The 16,838-nt window shown below is 43.3% G+C and overlaps 1 long non-coding RNA gene across 1 annotated transcript; it reads right to left on the reverse strand.

Annotated features, from left to right (window-relative positions):
- Positions 1–619: 619 nt before the first annotated feature.
- LOC147759006 (uncharacterized) lies at positions 620–16,459 on the reverse strand. The gene is made up of 3 exons (XR_015317868.1): positions 13,029–16,459; positions 1,229–1,584; positions 620–1,078 (listed from the first exon to the last, which is right to left on the reverse strand). It is a non-coding gene; the product is annotated as an uncharacterized LOC147759006 (long non-coding RNA).
- Between the last annotated feature and the right edge of the window lie 379 nt (positions 16,460–16,838).

Genomic DNA, 16,838 nt, shown 5'->3' on the forward strand with positions numbered 1-16,838 from the left:
ACGCTAAGATCTAAAATAATTAACTGATGCAATAAAATAACATATCTGGCAGATAAACGTTTACTTTCAAACAAAATTGTTGCTTCTTTATCTGTCATTTAATGCGCAAAACTTGTTCAGACTAACGAAAAGGCGACGTTCGTATCGAGCAGATTTCTATGACTGTCAGTAAAATTGTTAACAGTTGAACCTATATAGCATCTGTGTACATAGCTGGAATCGGACCCCCTAAGAGACCTTCCTGATTTCTTTCATACCCATTTCAAACCTTTAAATATGACGAAATAATCTCATATGTACCAGCCTCCGCAGTACCATCTAAACCAATCAATAATAATACCGTTTGTGTTTCTTAAATGTGCTATATGTTCTCGATGCCGTAGCTTAAAAGGCCAAGCCCCCACTGGAATGAGGCTAGCGGCAGATGCAGAATGGTATATATAAAAATAAACGTGCTTATTATTTGTTAATCTCGAGTCCGTAATACCGAGACATAGCTTCCACGTCCATACTCTAATTATTGCAAACTAAATCTCCGTTTACAAGCTTGAAATTATTCTTAATTGATTTTTACAATATGAATAATTTAATTAAAAATTACCTTTATATGTATGTCTGGTTAAAAACGCTGGGTTCTCATGTTTTATTGCATATTAGTAGTTGCGGTACGACTTGGAAGCGTAAATATGCCATGCACGTATTGGCAGAGTTGCTTCAGTCTCAAGGCGTAAGTCTCAGTTTTTGATAATGGTTTCTGCGATTTTCAGGACTGAGACAGCTTTTTAATCACGTGTAGGTTATGAACAATAGAAAGGTTTGAGCAAATGCCTTGACCTTTAATCCTTACTGTCAACCTATTATTTTTATGTCTTAAATAAACATTAGCAGTATAAGATCGACTATCCGCTTTCAAGCATGTAGAGCGTATTTTCAATGTCAATTGCTAGTATCCTTGCTCTTTCAGGGGAAGTACACCCTTCGGTGGTGCTTAGTTAGCTCCTCCTTACCCCTCCTCATCCCGACATGTCCAGTCTCCTCTGACCGATAGATTAGAACGATGAAGTAGCAAGTTGGGTGGCTGAAGACAACCAAATGAAAAAATAGTCTCTTAGCGAGAAAAGACGAAGAATTATTATCTTTAATTAGGACACTTCTATGTGTGTGAGTGCGCATATGCGTGAGAGGGATAGCTGCGACTATTTTCAGCGACGAGCATGAGGGTGCTTACATGTAGGCTACAGTTGAGTAAGAACTATGGGAAGGAACCAAGGGACGGACGGATGGCTTCTAAGGGCATGGCTGAGCGTATGCGCTATCTCGCATTCGCAGCGACCCCCAGCTTGTGTGGCCCGCGGGTCGGATAACTTACGGGTGGCTCAGAGGAACCCGTCCAGCACCGCAGCTCCGTCGGCGCCGACGCGAATCGTTCCTCTTTCTGAGGCTGGGAAACGAACATCGCCACTGCTGTTTTTCCTTCACTGAAACCACTGATCGGTGCGCCCGCAGCTAGCAAAAGAAAAAAGGGCCTCGACACAAGCTTAGTTTTCCGCCTTTATGTGGATTCTTTTTACTCTCCGAGCCTCCCTGTGAAGGATGATTAAATAATAAGAAGTGAGGGATGTATGAAAAACACTGCTATAGCAAATGGTGCAGTGATAACGCGGTTCTCCTGTTACTCAATATGAATATTAAAACTGTAAGCTTACTATTTATGTTGGACTCCTTATGGGTGTAAAAAAACGTCCGGAACACGAGAATCTATCAAATAATTGACTTTCTAGTCCCTACAGCTTCCTTAACATTATCCACCTGTTATCAGGGCTACAAAATAATATGCGTATAAAGCCTTTATTACGTTCGCGTTTGTTTGTGTGTACGTATGTACATAGAAGTCCCTCAAGCAAATTAGTCCTTTATGAAAGGACACTTAAGTTATGAACAGCCTGAAAACTTAATATTATTAATTTGTAGTATTTTTCAGGATAAACGAATAAAAAACAAGCACATCGATCCGAACTTGAAGGGCAAAGCAAGGCAGATACAAGTTTCGCAAAGAAGTAGCTCGATAGATACAATCGAATATATAAAATTACTTAAACCCACAAAAGAATTTTTAAAAATAAAGTACTGGGTGTGCTACTTTGTGATAAACATTTCTCTTTGCGATCCCATTGTATAATCCCGAATGTTCTGTACCTGCGTTATTTAGTATTACTTTTGCTGACGTAAATTTGTCCCGTAGTGTTCTACCACTATCGCGATATAGTCGAAATTTTACCACCCGTTTGTGTGCTTTTGGAGTTTTGAGTAAGATTTGCCACGGCGCGGCATTTTTCATTTTTAAGAAATCGAAACTTCATAATAAACGCAACCCAGGTGAGTAATACTAGCGGACAGCCCATCTGTCATGAAGAGCCATAACTGATTTATTTCGATTTGTCATAGTTCTCGCCATGCTATCGTGTTTTAAACAGGCTGCAATTGTTTACACAAATTTGGTTTCTTAATACAGCTAATTAAAGTACAATACATAAATATGTGGGTACTGATTGGGATTTTGACTGTAAATAAAGGCAAAGTATTTTTTCCAAATATTATTGGCGATTGGTCGGAAGCTTCTCTTTTAAGAAACCCACTTTTAGAGATCGTAAAAAGTCTTGTTTATAGAAAACTATTTAATCACTACAGTGATCACAGCATAAACCTTAAATTGTTATAAATTATTTCGTTCTTCTTCATTTTAAAGAGAAATAGACTCAACCTATATTAGTTGCATGGTGCTACAGTTGTTATTAGCAGCAGAAACAGAGCGAAATAGGGGCTTCTATATGAATTTTATGTATTCTTTCGAGTCCCAAACATATGATCCTTCTAAGTCAGCTTTCGCTTGCTTGGCGCCATATCTTCTAAACAGTGCGGCGTCTCCATCAAAAGCCCACCACCCCACTTTCTTCCCACTCGGAGTTGGGGGTGAAATCCGTCATTGCGTGGCACTTACCGAGGTTGTTGAGGGCAAATTGTATCTGACAGCACTCACCTCGCGCCCTGTACAGTGGGTCCCACGTCCACCGCCGCCGACGGCTCCGTCGGGTGTTAGGGTCGGTCCGGCCGCCTGCCATCTTCTTGCCTTGTTCGGCGGACCCCCATTGAACTCGTTCCACTTCCACCCCCTGCCCTTCACTACCTTACATTCGCTCGGTATCCCACAGCCACGATCAGCTATGTATAGCCCTGAAGCTGCGGTGGCTGCTAACACCCTCTAGGGCACGACAGACAGGTCTCTAAGGGGGAGAAGGGGATGCCCGTTTTTTCTCTCAACTAGTATCTAACACCCAGTAGCAAACGGTGGACTGTCAAGACCTTTCTCTTTCTCTCTCTCTCTCTCTCTCTCTCTCTAGGCAGACAGGGAAAAATGAGAAACTGTCGAACTACTACAGAACTCCCCTTGTGTTGACGGTTATCTCGAACTACAAGTACACCTTTATTGTTTAGCTTTTCCGATAGGGCTCACTGTCCTAAATAAATGTCCTTGGGTTTTACGTACGGTATTACTGTGAAGTTGCTATTCTCATGATTTTCATAGTTTCCCGAACAATAGCAAACGGCATGCAACACTGCGCAGCGTATACTCGTTTATTGTGTGAACATATGCTAAATAATTGAGCACCACTGAATATTTTTGGTGTTCTTAATTAACAGCTTAAGGCTTGACGGAAACATATATCTTAGTGTGCAAAAAAAAAGGTAAAAATGAAGTCAAGGTAATCGTTTGTTGCGATGACGATTTGCTCTCTGAACTCTTTTCCAGTGTCTCTTAACCTTTGCCAACACAGTAAATCCGTTGTATTTTATTTTTAACCGATTAATTACATTGTTCGGGGATCTTTGCAACATCTTACCTGATTTACATCCTGCCGCGATATCTAATGCCCCAAACTGCTCCTTGTTGCCTCTGTGCAGTAGTCGTTACAGAGGTAGTTTATCACGGTGCGAATTTCACTAATTGTGTAAAAAGAATCAAAGCTATGGGATAGCTGAGCGTCAAATTTAGGCGAGTATAGTTGAAAAGCTATTGTGTAAAGATCCAAAACACCTCTCAGGATGGGGTGAGTAACGACGAAAAGCAATCGAGGAGGGCAGATGATGCTCGATAGAAAAGCGACTCTATGACAGCGCTGACGACGGACGAAAATCTAAAAAGGCAAATTCCACAGAACGGCAACGGATGGGAGGTTCGCCTTTTTCTCTTGTGCGTTAGCTGCTGCTGGTGGGCTCTTGATCGTGGCAATGCCGGGGCGTAAAACTCTGACTAGCCAAATCGTGCGTCCGGCCTCGCTTGTAAGATGGCCTTAGATAGCCAACCAGCCAGCGACGGATAGAGATGGTCATGGCGAACGAGATCTTCCACGGCGACCTATACAGACTTGCCAAGTAGACATATAAGCCAACCGACAAGATCTTGCGTAAGTGTAAAAGGGTCCGCAGTCTTTAGTGGACAGTCAGACAAGCGACGCGCGACGGCCATCATGGAGGAGGCTGACATCTACTGCACGGAAAAACGAGATTAAATGCTCGGCGGAAGAACGGATGAAAACGATTCGACGCGCAAATGATGGGAAAATAGCTCGCAGGCATCGGCATTGTTCTCGGGCTAGGCCTTGGCGCGCACTTGACGCTCTTGAAATTTGAAGTAGTTTTCTAATTCGAAGTCAGTCTGCTTTCGGAAGGAAAACGTCATCTATAAGTATATAAAAATACGGCACACTGCGCCGTATACTAAGCATTTTGTCAGCGCATCAAATGCACGGTTTTTTTTTTATGTATAGCAAATTTAGCACCTCAACTAAATTTTAGTAGTTAGCTTTCTATATATGTCGCAATTAAATGCGATTTTTTTGATCACACGTTGGGACCAGAAAGTGAAAATGTATTCTTCTAGGAAGTAGGGGATAAAAAGATACTTTACTGAGCCTATCGCTGACCTTATGGACCTTATATATCTAATTTGAACCACTAAATAAAGAAACCATATTCGCAAATTCAACAAGCACTCTATATATGAACCTGGTAAATGACCTAATAAAGCCTTAAATTTTTTCGAGAATCGATTGAAAATGAATCTCGTTAATCAAAATGATCTACGTCTCCTGATGAATTTCAACTTACTCGACATTTGGCATTTCTGAATGGTAACTATTTATGTGCACATTGAGGTGAGAGGACCTGGAAAACATGAATCAATTATCCAATCAATACGTCGAAGGCGTTAACAGTAAATATATTTTTTCATGCTGCTGCGTCACCTTCGTCACCGTTAACACACACTTAGGGCAAAGGGTCCTTCAGCACAATTGGTATGGCCTGTCCGCTCTTTTCGCTCAAGAGCATCCGCTGGTTGGCAAAGCAACAAGCCACAAGTGTTCCTCTGCGAACCCTTCTTTTCCTCTTATTGACGTGTTTTGTCGTCGGTTTAGCGAACTCTGCACCGTATCTGCTCTTCATTTCGCCTAGATCTCTTTAGAAGTGGCCGCCCTTCTTATTTCGTTCATGATAGCTTGAAGAGATCTGGGTTTTGCTTCTATTTGTCTTGATTTGGCGTAACACGTTAGCAAGCAACCTTCGTTTTCTTTTCGTATATCTCAAACCTCCTGCCCTTTCCCGCAGAACCCCTCTATCCTGTGTCTGCCCGATGTACCCATTCTTATCGTTCCAGCCCATCCTTCGTCCATCCCATGGAAATCTTCGGCAGCGCAGACGTGTCTCGACCTTCGATTTGAATCTTGTGGCTGTAAAAGACGAGATGTCGGTCGGGGGATTCAAGAGCTAAATCAAACGACAGGCATTGTCGTTTCTTCCGTGGCGTTCTTAGGTGGACCCACAGTAAGCTTTTTCTTCTCTTTCGAGCTGCTCCCTGATTTGCCCGTTCTTCTTGTCTACGTTACGCCTGCTCGAGGCAAGAAAGATCCATTCGATTCCATTACTTATAGTCGAGGGCTAAAGGAAAATGGGAAGCAGGAACATAGGGGGAGTGAATGGTTCGGGGGGTATGCGCCAGTTGAAGCAACTGCACGCAGAGGTCCGTCTACCGGTGGTCCTCGGCACTCCTACCCGAAGCAGCAGCGAGAATTGCGGCTGTACAGTCATCGTCGCAGCGTGAAGTCTGTAGTGGCCGTTGCAACCGGTGCGCGTTGAGGGGCGAAGGTATTCGGCACACTGGCCGCCTCGGCGCAAACCACAAAGACTCACAGTAAGTGAGCAGCAGTGGCAGTAGCAGCAGCTCTGGCGGAAATACCGGAACGCAGCATCTGTCTAAACGGGTCCTGCTACTACCCCCCCCCCCCCCAACGAGTCAGGCATCATTTGTCGCGTCACATTGCGACTGTTTGCCGCCGCTACTGCTATCGCAGGCTTCTGTTAGGCTCAATTTTGAAAAGTGAGAGGAAAAGAGCGCCAGGGCTAAAGTATGAGATAGATTCTTCGCTTTTTTTTTCGAATTGTTCCCTTGGCGTTGTCCTTCTCCCCATTCCCTCCAGGCATGCTTGGAGATCCAACCGAATGCCATGCCGCGGCGCCTAGAAGCTGCGAGTGGAAAAGATACGACTGTCGAGGCATGAGAGACTTTAGGGAGGACGTAGGGGAAGTTAGTTGCAGAAGAATCAAAAGAAAAGAAAGGGACGACCAGGAAGTCGAGCAAGAACAATCCGTTCATCTTCAAAAAAAAACGCACGAACCAAAAGTGAAACAGTGAATGAGCGGCCCCCTGTCATACGCGCGCATAGACTCAACAGGACAACCGACAAATACTACACAAAACACTTTCCTGCTGCTATTGCTGCTCCTTCGGCAGCGTCCTCATGCTTTTCTCTTTCCTTTACTCCGTTTTGCTTTACTTCGTTTTGCTTTACTTCGTTTTTTCACTAGCCGCAATGGCAAAGCACTTGCCCCGTCACAAACAACAAACGCCGACTGCACCGCCCTTTCTCTTTTTTCCCTTCTCGCACCTCCCCATCGTTTTTTCTTGTTTAGGTGTTTCCTACAACTCACTCCCGGATACTTCGATTCTGCGGCGGAACGTTTGAATCCGTCGCACTGATTCGAATTGATGAATCTGCTGTGAGGTGCCACAAGCATCTGCTTCGTCTTTACTTCTGCCTTTTTTTCGGAGAGAGAAGAGGGCAAATAAGTGAGCGCGAGTCTGATTCCGTCATCCGCGAGCTGCAACAAACGAGAGGAGAAACGGCAGCGCGACAAGGGGAAAAGGAGACAAGCTAGCTCCATTTAGCCACTTAAACTAATCGCACGAATTCAATATTCTTTTTAATAGAAACGTATTTGGACAATTAGACGCCGATTACTAACTTGGGCGCCGACACACATATCGCTTGTAGGTAACTAGCATAAATTATGTAAGCTGTGTTGATTTTATAGGGTGTCACCCAATGGTTATCATCCTGTACTAAACAATTTGTGATAATTTTGTTACCCAATGATGTGCGACTAACTGCGCGCTCTAACAGTCAACGACACTCTTAGATATAGGCTTGGATCGATACATTGTGACGGCACAATGCGGATGATGATCAGTCTGTTGAACTGAAATCAGTTCTGGTAGGAGAACCTACGTACGTGACCCGTATAGAGCGATGATCAGAACCTTCGCACGTTACAAAAGGGCACCCTGGTGCACCTTGCCTTTTCACTGCGTTCGTTCGAATGCCTTTTACTAATCAATCCTCAATAGATTCCCAGCGTGCACGCAGAAACTACACTTATTTACTGAGTGTCGGCCCTGATTGTATGTAAGTATCGCCGTAGAACACAGTTCATCCATTCAGTAAAATGACTATAGGGCAACTTTACGCGCGTAATTTAAAACCGAATCGTGGATTTCATGTGAGGTACGCTGATTAATTTCTCATATTCTTGGACGACCCCCACGAGCATAGGCGAGGGATAATGTTTCATTTTGAAAGAGAATACAGGTGACGAGCAAGAAACGCATATATACTAGTTGTGCCGAAACCAAGTCTTCTTTAGATCGGTATCTCCAGAGTAAATAGGTAAATGTGTGAAGTATAGATCTCTTAGTTTACCTTTATTTAGCTTAATTCACTTCTAGCTAATGTAACAGTTGAATAAACCTTTTATATTGCTGACGGTTAGAGAAGTGAGTAGTACATGAACTTTGTTGAGATCGATTGTTTTTTCGTCGAGTAAGGCCATAAAATGAGCTAATGGCCAGTGTATGTTCGGGGGGAAGTAGGAGCATGATTTACCTTTTTTAATCGCCTACTTTCTGCGTGGCTTCATAGATTGGCAGAACTCTGAATGATCGCTATGTGAAGAGTTCGAAAACCATTTAGCATCGTCGATTGATGAAGCCATCTCTTTGAATACATTCTCGATTGAAGCTCAGCAAATCTAAGGCTTCTGAAGGTACCGTCTGCCTTTCACTGTCGCCGGTTGAGTGTATGAAACGGGGTAGCCAAAAAGTGAATCCGCAGGACGTGGAGCCATAACCTTCGAAGAGCGGCCAGTCGCTACCCTTGTTTTTGTCCGATGGTAGCGAATGCATGGATCCAAAGTTCGTTATATTCAATATAATTCAAATGATTGCGTAAACAAGTAACCCAATATAACTTCTGCATTTGTCGGCGACAATGAATAGAGCCCGCAAAGTCGGTCCCTGCATACGTGAATGGAAACAATTTGTGACCTGATCCACTCAGTACTTCTCCCGTGTAGTTTAAGGCCGAGTAACAGATCTCTAGTGGCCACTGTTATTAATTACGTCATGACAGAAGTTAAGCCACTCGATTACTCATTCAATAGCGATGAGTCGTATAAGACAGTCGTGTTATGGGATGCTGGACATTTATAGAAATCGCAGCGCGAATTATGATACGATTGTTATAAGGCATAGAAGTTCTAAATAACAGCATAAGTTTCAACTATTTCGAGTGTGTTTCGTCCCTCTACGACTGTATGAACTGAAGCTAAGGGTCGACATGGAACTACTTAGTATATCTGGAACTGCAGCACCTAACGCCTTTGCACGGAGTCGCTGATCTATCATTGAATCCGTATAAGTGGAAGAGCACAACGTAGTAGGAAGCCGTTGATAACCTAATCCGCCCTTTACTCCTGAATGGCAGAGGCTGTTGAGAACCCCCCGCCGCATAGACCACCAGAACGAGCCACGCGTTCGCACGCACACGTGTCAATCAGTCACGGTTAACTGCAGCCGGGCGATAGCCTCACTTACGCAACATGTTGGTCACGATTGTTAAGAGCTTTGTTCTGGCGCGCGCTATATGTCGACCGTACGATCCGTGGACGAAATAGGACAGCTAGCGTCGCGTACCTCTTTTTGTTCATTCCTATACTGGTGCTACGCTCGCTGCATCGTTGCAAGCCTACGCGGTGAATAGATAGCCAGTTCATTCATTAGACAAGGTAAATGGCCATTGTCAAAGATTGCAGGTTAACTGTTATGTCAGTGCTTTCCACTTCAACCTTCAACCAATAAGAAGCTTATAATCATTGTAACTGGGTTTCCATACGATTTTCTTTATGTTGCGGCTAATTCATACGAAGTCACTGAATTTGCCTATCCTGCCGAAGAACCGCTTGTATGAGCAAGCGGTTCTTCGGCATAGGCTAGTGGCAGTCATTGTTACTCCACAATTATTTCCAGTATAGGCGATGTCGGGCGCCGTCTTCTATGCACATATCGGGGTTCTATTCGTGTGTGTGTACGTTACATGATTCCAATTGGACAAACGATCCTTCATGTTTGTATTGACGGCTATTAACAATGAGAGCTAAACGTAACGAGGTACCGTTCGTAAACTGATGAAAATTCAATATGTGAAAAGTGAGTATAGTCCCTACAACGAATCTATCCATGCCCACGAGAGCAAGTAGAATTGTTTTGATTGGCGAACGCCAAACACTTGTAGCGTTCCCGTACAGCTTTTCAAAAATATTTTCTACAAACAATAGCATAGTGAAAGGTTCTGTTCTCTTACTATCAGGGTTGACTGCTTATTTTAAATGTGTATGTAAAGCAGAGTTTTACTAAACTAGACTATGTCTAAACCAAGCATAGGTCAACACAAATAACAAATCAAATGCGGTCCCTTTGCTTGTAAACTAATATTTACAAGATTTTTCTAATGGATCTTTCTCTTGCTCTCCATTGTAAAATAAAGTATGATTCAGAGAATATTTATAGAAATACGTTTCGTGAATCTTTGTAGGTGACCAAAGGGCAGGTTCTGGCTGAATTTCCCTTACCGTCTTTAGCCCATTTAAAAATTCGGGTTCGCTTTACGACCTCCTAATCCAAGCAGCCTTACACTGGACAAAATTAATTCATCATCCGCTTTTTCAGTGTCAACAACATTGAACCTTGAAATGGAGGGCCGCGTCCGGTTGCACCGAGTGGCAATTTGTCTACATTTAAGCATATCATCTAGGCCTCCTAAATTACGATTTGAAGCTACGACGTACCATACTTAAAATCAAGATGTCCTACTAATGTTAGCGAAAAAGCACATTAAGCCTTTTCTTATTATGGCTTAGAAAGTCGTCGTAGTTCTTCAATCATCAAATCAACACCAGGTCTCTGTTCAGAAAAGCTATAGTTACTTACATCTAAATGTTACTATTAGTAAACATTTACGTTTACTAACAATCTAACAAACAAACATTTGATTGATCGATACGTGAAGATATCTGATACTTGAATGTGTAACGAATTAGTGTTTAAATCTCAAATTATAGGATCACGGTCGACCCAGTTGCCCGGAATCTTCTTTTATGATTTTTTGACGAGACATCAAAGAACGATCAATATTCCATAGCCTGCCAACTGATAAAATGTTGATAATTCAAACTGTGCTACATAAACTATGTAGTGTACATTCAAAAGTCACAAACAGACCGTATATATATATATATATATACACACCTAGTAAACCTAGCAGCAGTAGCAAGATGTCAGCCTTGTAGACAGCGGGAGGTCTATTCTGTTTCGGCTTCTTTTTAAAAAGCAAACCAAATGTGCGCGCGTAATGAAACACTGAAATGTGCTAACCTGCCTAACTGAAACGATCACAACACCGAAATTTTAGAGGTACGGCTGTTAACTATCATACGATTACAATGTAATCGGAGCAAAGCAACATCGAAGGTCTGGGCAGCGATCGTGTCCCCACCATTTTGATAGAAGGCAACATGACAAGTAGAAACCATCCAAATGAGCGTCGTTAAGAATTGATGGCGGCACCCGCCTGGCTGACAATCACGCTTCGAAGCAGGCACTTCGTACTTATGCCTATGCCGTTACAGCCCGGATCAGATCAGGTATTTCTAAAAACCATGTATATCATCGCCTGCCAACCGAAACAGGGGTCTGATCGTGCATCTATCAAGCTAAGTGATTAGTGGCTCGCATCGATGAAAACTTCAACAACGCCACGGGCGTTGGCAAGCGCGTTGTGTCATACCACCTACCAATGGACATGGGCTCTGTGGCACGCCGTACACCTGCTTGAGTAATTGCTTTGGATTTCATTCTGTTTCCTTTTTTTTTTCAGTTCAAATTTATATACATCATCACGGACGTCTGTCTAATCTACTGAGCTGCGATCGCATTCTTCCTCCAGAAAACTGAAATGATCTGCGAGTTTGGAAACCCCACGATACTTTAACTTGTGTTCAACAAGAACTTTTATTGACCACCAACATTTCCCGTAACTATCCCAGTTATATTTTTTGATCACATACGTCGGCTGGCAAAAATGTTCGACCTTCCTAACGTATTTCAGACGCAGCTGCCTACAAAGTAATTGGTTAAAAACAGAGGCATATTTTATGAATACGCACGCATCAAAAAGAAATAAAAATGAATCGACAAAAACGTTTATTTACGATCGACGACGGACTAACAAAAACGTATTACCTTTAAAGTGTTCCAAGCGCATTCGTTTGTCAGCTTAGATATCGACTCGAACGTCTGCTTGATACGATACAATGGCCCCCTTCATAGCGACCCATTCGCAGAAGCGTCAGACAGTGATCCAGACCAGCCGAGTGCCAGACCATACGTTTGATTTTTCAGCTCAATATGGCGCACAACGCCAATTGCAATAACGGATGACAAAACTGCTGAACGTTCGGGAAACTAATTTTTAGAATCAGTATAGCAAATATAAAGCGAGGACCAGATAAAGCGGGTGACGTTTACGTGACACAGAAACGTACAATTCGTTTAGTGAGTAGAGAGCGAATCCGGGCTCCAATCCTAAACTTTTAGGCTATCCGTAAATAGTATAGAATTGTCATCTAGTTCAATGGCACACGCACTTCATTTTACTATACTACTGAGGATTACTCGAACGGTCCGTCCTTTGTGCAGCAGTGCCGATAACATCAACCTGATATAGCTGGCAGCTGCTAGTGTGGTCATCTTTCGGCTCCTCCATGAATCCCTTCTTCTCTAAGCGATTGCTGGCAAGCGATACTATTTACGAGCAGTCATTTTGCTATTTTCAACGAACCACAGCCATCATCAACAACTACAACGACAGTAGTAACGACGACAACAACAAAAATGGCCGCAAAAATAACATCGGCACTTGCCGCATTGCCTTCATCGAATACAAGTCCATTCAACAGGCTCGCCTTCTTAGCACATAGCGCGCCCTAGAGTACTGTTACTCACCATACGAATGAGTTGACAGAGATTTAAACACGCACGCACTATACGTAAAGACCGGCAAAGGGATATACCGTGTTCACGCTGTGTCATTACACATATACGAGCAAATTAAACTCCACTGTATGTCTGATAAAGATGATCGCCAGCAACGAGAAGCCATGGTCTTCGCCGTAACGGCGAACCGACGCCGTCCTACCAGACGCGCCGACGTTTCTCGCGGAACAAGCGAAAAAGAACAAGAATATAAAAATCTCTGTCCTACTCGAAGAAAATCTCAAAGAAGCAATTGAACGGTGTTTACCCTAAAAACGATGCGTACAGACAATGCTGCTAGTAGAGCCTCTCATTTGGTTGGTTACGAGTTTCACTTAACTCAGTTCACCGCTTCCTGCTCGAGTTAAGTGAGGCTGAACATAATGGATCTTGCCGTAAACGCCGCTATTCCTGCTGTTGCTGTCGTCACGACAACAGAACACTTCGGACCGCGCCGCGATGGAACAACACGCACACGTCTATCGACTACAGAAACACACACACATATATATATATATATATATAGCTAAGCTGGGGGAACGCGAAGTAATCGAGCTTTTCCTAATGGAGTAAAAGATTAACAGGAAGTAAAGTTTTTTTATTTGGTTTTACTAGTAATAATAATGGTAGTAACAATAGCAATAACAACGGCCACCACGAAGTCAGCAGTGATGACACTAACATAACAATATTGATAACAGTAGCAGAAAGGTTAAATATACAAACGTAATGATAGTAATAACAAAAACCTATGGTCATTGGCCAAAAATATAGCTGGCGCCTCGGTGTCGGGAGAGCCCTATCGGTTTCATGAGGACATTTGTGAGCGGCTAACAGGAGCGACGGAGGCAACTCGATAGGCCAAGAGTAGATGTCTAATTAATAATTTGTGTTTCGATCAAGTTAAGCCGGTTGATGGTACGTAACACTGTTTTTCTTCAGACTGTTGTCGACGGCAAGGGATCGCTGCCAGCTTTTCTTTGGAGTGAATTTTTAGGAACGTCTGGATAACCTAAAATATTACTATGTGATAATCTGTTCGAAATTAATTCAGCTAGCTGCTAAGATATGGCGATGTAACAAAAACAATAAACTTGGTAAGCAAACAATCGCCTCTTTGGAGACAATATTTACATATTTTTACAAGTGAGAACAGTTACATAGTATAATAATGTCGTTATAGATTTTTATTAAAAAGATCCCTAAGGTCAGTCTATTGTTGGACGTGTTTGCGCATTACAGATTACCTGAGCAGAAATCTTGTTTTTCGTCAAAAAGGTCTGTGCTTATGTTCCATAAGTAAGTTATCAATGTGCAGTTTTAACTTTCTAAAGAAGCGGATCATTTTAAAACGCATTTAACAAATAGGGTTTTTTTTTACGGGACTGTGCCTTTTGTCAGCGTCGCTATTCTATAGTATTTAATTAAAATTCACAAGTTCAATTGACGAGAACAAGAAAAGTTAGGAACAAAGCTAAAGGCTCTATCAGGCTATAATAAACTATACGCTGATTTAATTAACAGATAGGGAAGGTACAGTAAGGTGAAGGAAAACCTATTGCATTCACCTCCCCATTACAGCTGGATGCTAACGAGGCAGTATTTCCTTCCTTCATCTAATGGACAGGGCAAAAACCGAAGAAACTCCCCGAAACTGTCCCGTTAGAGACGGAAAAATAGTGTTTTCCAAAGCGGGTACGTACATTTCGACTACCTGTATTTACTAGTACTCGAACAGATTTTGAATGTACTATTAAGGCCGATGTCCGTCAAATACAAGCTGAAACAAATTAACTTACACTTTATAAAATCTAAACTTAAAATTTCGAACGTCTGAAAAAAGAGAAAGAAAGTTAGAACACGTTTGCAACATAACTACGTTGCACTCTGTAACCAAAATCCTGATAATTTCTGACTTTAGGACACTGCGCTGCGTAATAGTTGGGCACTGAAGCCATAACGTATTCGTTACTGTGTATTTTTATAAAAAGAAGACCAATTGGCAATGAAACAGATGTTTTGCTGGCAGGTTATTTGACAAATATAAGGCTTGTCAAATAACCTGCCATCCTCATCCTTGTGGTCAGACTGAACATCTAGAGACCTAAGAGTGTATTGCTTATTTCAAAATACGCGTACGTAACCAGTTTCAAGCTATTACTCTTTTGACAATCTAATAAATGGATGGGTGATTGAGTGTGTTATGCTGCAAAAGGCCAAGCCGAAAAACCCCGCCTCATGAGCTGAAATTTAGTTACAACACATATAATCAAAGTACCAGCATTTTGAGTTATATTGAAGCCTCGTTTCCCACCACTCTATATTGTCATCTTCCATTTCTGAGTTGTGCTGCAGTTCTTAACGTTACCTTCAACACTTTTTCTGATAACAACAACGATGACGGTCTCGTAGCTACGGTAGTAAGTTCGTCTTGCGTGCCCGAGCTGCTCCTTCTGAGAAGTGTCTAAGGTACGATGACTACGTTGCTGTTTGTCGAAGATGAACCGCATTCGACCCATCAGCAAGAACCGCTGGGGTCCTTCCCGGGGTCCTTTTTTGTGCAGTCATAGAGAATTTCGGTTAGATGTCGTCCATCGCTGCCTCTCAAAACATTAGACTTGAACACAAACGATGACATCGACGTACGCCACCATTACACGAACACACATCTGTTCGCGTACTCTCACACTCGTCATAAATTCAGCTCCACGAGATTACTTGAGCTCGCGCGTGCCGCGGAACAGACGGAACGGGCGGGTCAAGCTTCGAGCATAACGAGTCGACGCAAACGTCGCCAGTGGCATCGTCGTTCGTTCAGAAGGGGTGGTGGTATTACGAAGGCGAAAAAGAAGGGACACACGCAGAAAACATACAGCCCGACTATCTGGCTGGCTGGCAGGCAGACACACACATCAACGCATACGAACGCGGATAAGAAGAAACGAAAAATACATGAAGATAAAATAAAACCATGACGACGAAGCCACACAGTCGTCGTCAAGCGGTGGCAAACGGCAGTAGTTCAGCGTACTGTCGCTGCCGCTGGCAGAAATCTCTGTGTCTGTGTATGTCCGTCCATGGAAGCGCATGAAGATGGTGTCTACGGCCATGGCGCCGCGGTAGCGCCGGCTGTAGCAGCAGCATTAGTCTTAACGGCGACAGTGATCGTTGAAGTCGAAGTTGTAGTGACGGCGATGATGGCGCTGCTGATGACAAAGGGTGGCGAACAGTAGCGCCTGTTGTGCGCGTTCATGGAAACGCCATAAATTTGAATCGAATTTTCTAGTGAAAATGTCTAGAAGGCCGATCGATTGTGGACAGCGCATGTAGGCACCAGGCCAGACAGACAAGCCACCCCGACCGCTGCTTTATTGTTGCTGCTGCTGCTGCTGTGTTAGTGGTTGATGTCAGTAATACTCTGTCCGCGAGAGATGCGTCCTCCTCCTCCTCCTCCTCCTTTCTCTCCTTCTCCGATTGGCGTCCATCCGTCCAGTTTCGCCCGTCATCCACTTATCACTATTATTATTTTGCCAACACAGTGGAACCGTAGCGGCTTAGTACAGCCGCCAGCGTTGCCGTTCTGGAGAACATGATGACCATGATGTCTACGATGATGATGTTGCTGATGCTCTTTGAGCACAATTTATCGATCGATACGAGGATATGAAATAAAAAATGGGATAAGATGCCTTTCTTTTTATCCATTTGACCCCCTGAATACGTCCATGTTATCCCCTCCGCCCCCTCGTCCTTCTTCTCTCCATGTGCTGTTCCACTCCTCTCGCACCCATAGTTCCTCGGCAGTTTCCCCCTCCAGTAATCGATGCTTAATGTCTACGTACATAGATGATAGCTGTCAGTGATGGGTTTTCATAGCTAGAAGATATTTATGCCAAAATATGGGGGAGCGGGAAAGCGCGCATGGTACACGGCGCTGCCACTGTTGCTACTGTGGTATGGTCCGTGTTATGGACAGCAGTTTATAAGCAGGAAAATCAGGCACTCGGGGATGGTGCTAGAGAGAGCAGGATGATCGGCAGCGATCCTATTCAGAAGACAGAACTGTCGGAAACGTTTG

Source organism: Varroa destructor, unplaced genomic scaffold (genome assembly GCF_002443255.2).
Source record: "Varroa destructor unplaced genomic scaffold, Vdes_3.0 BEIS01000001.1, whole genome shotgun sequence".
Classification (NCBI taxonomy): domain Eukaryota; kingdom Metazoa; phylum Arthropoda; class Arachnida; order Mesostigmata; family Varroidae; genus Varroa; species Varroa destructor.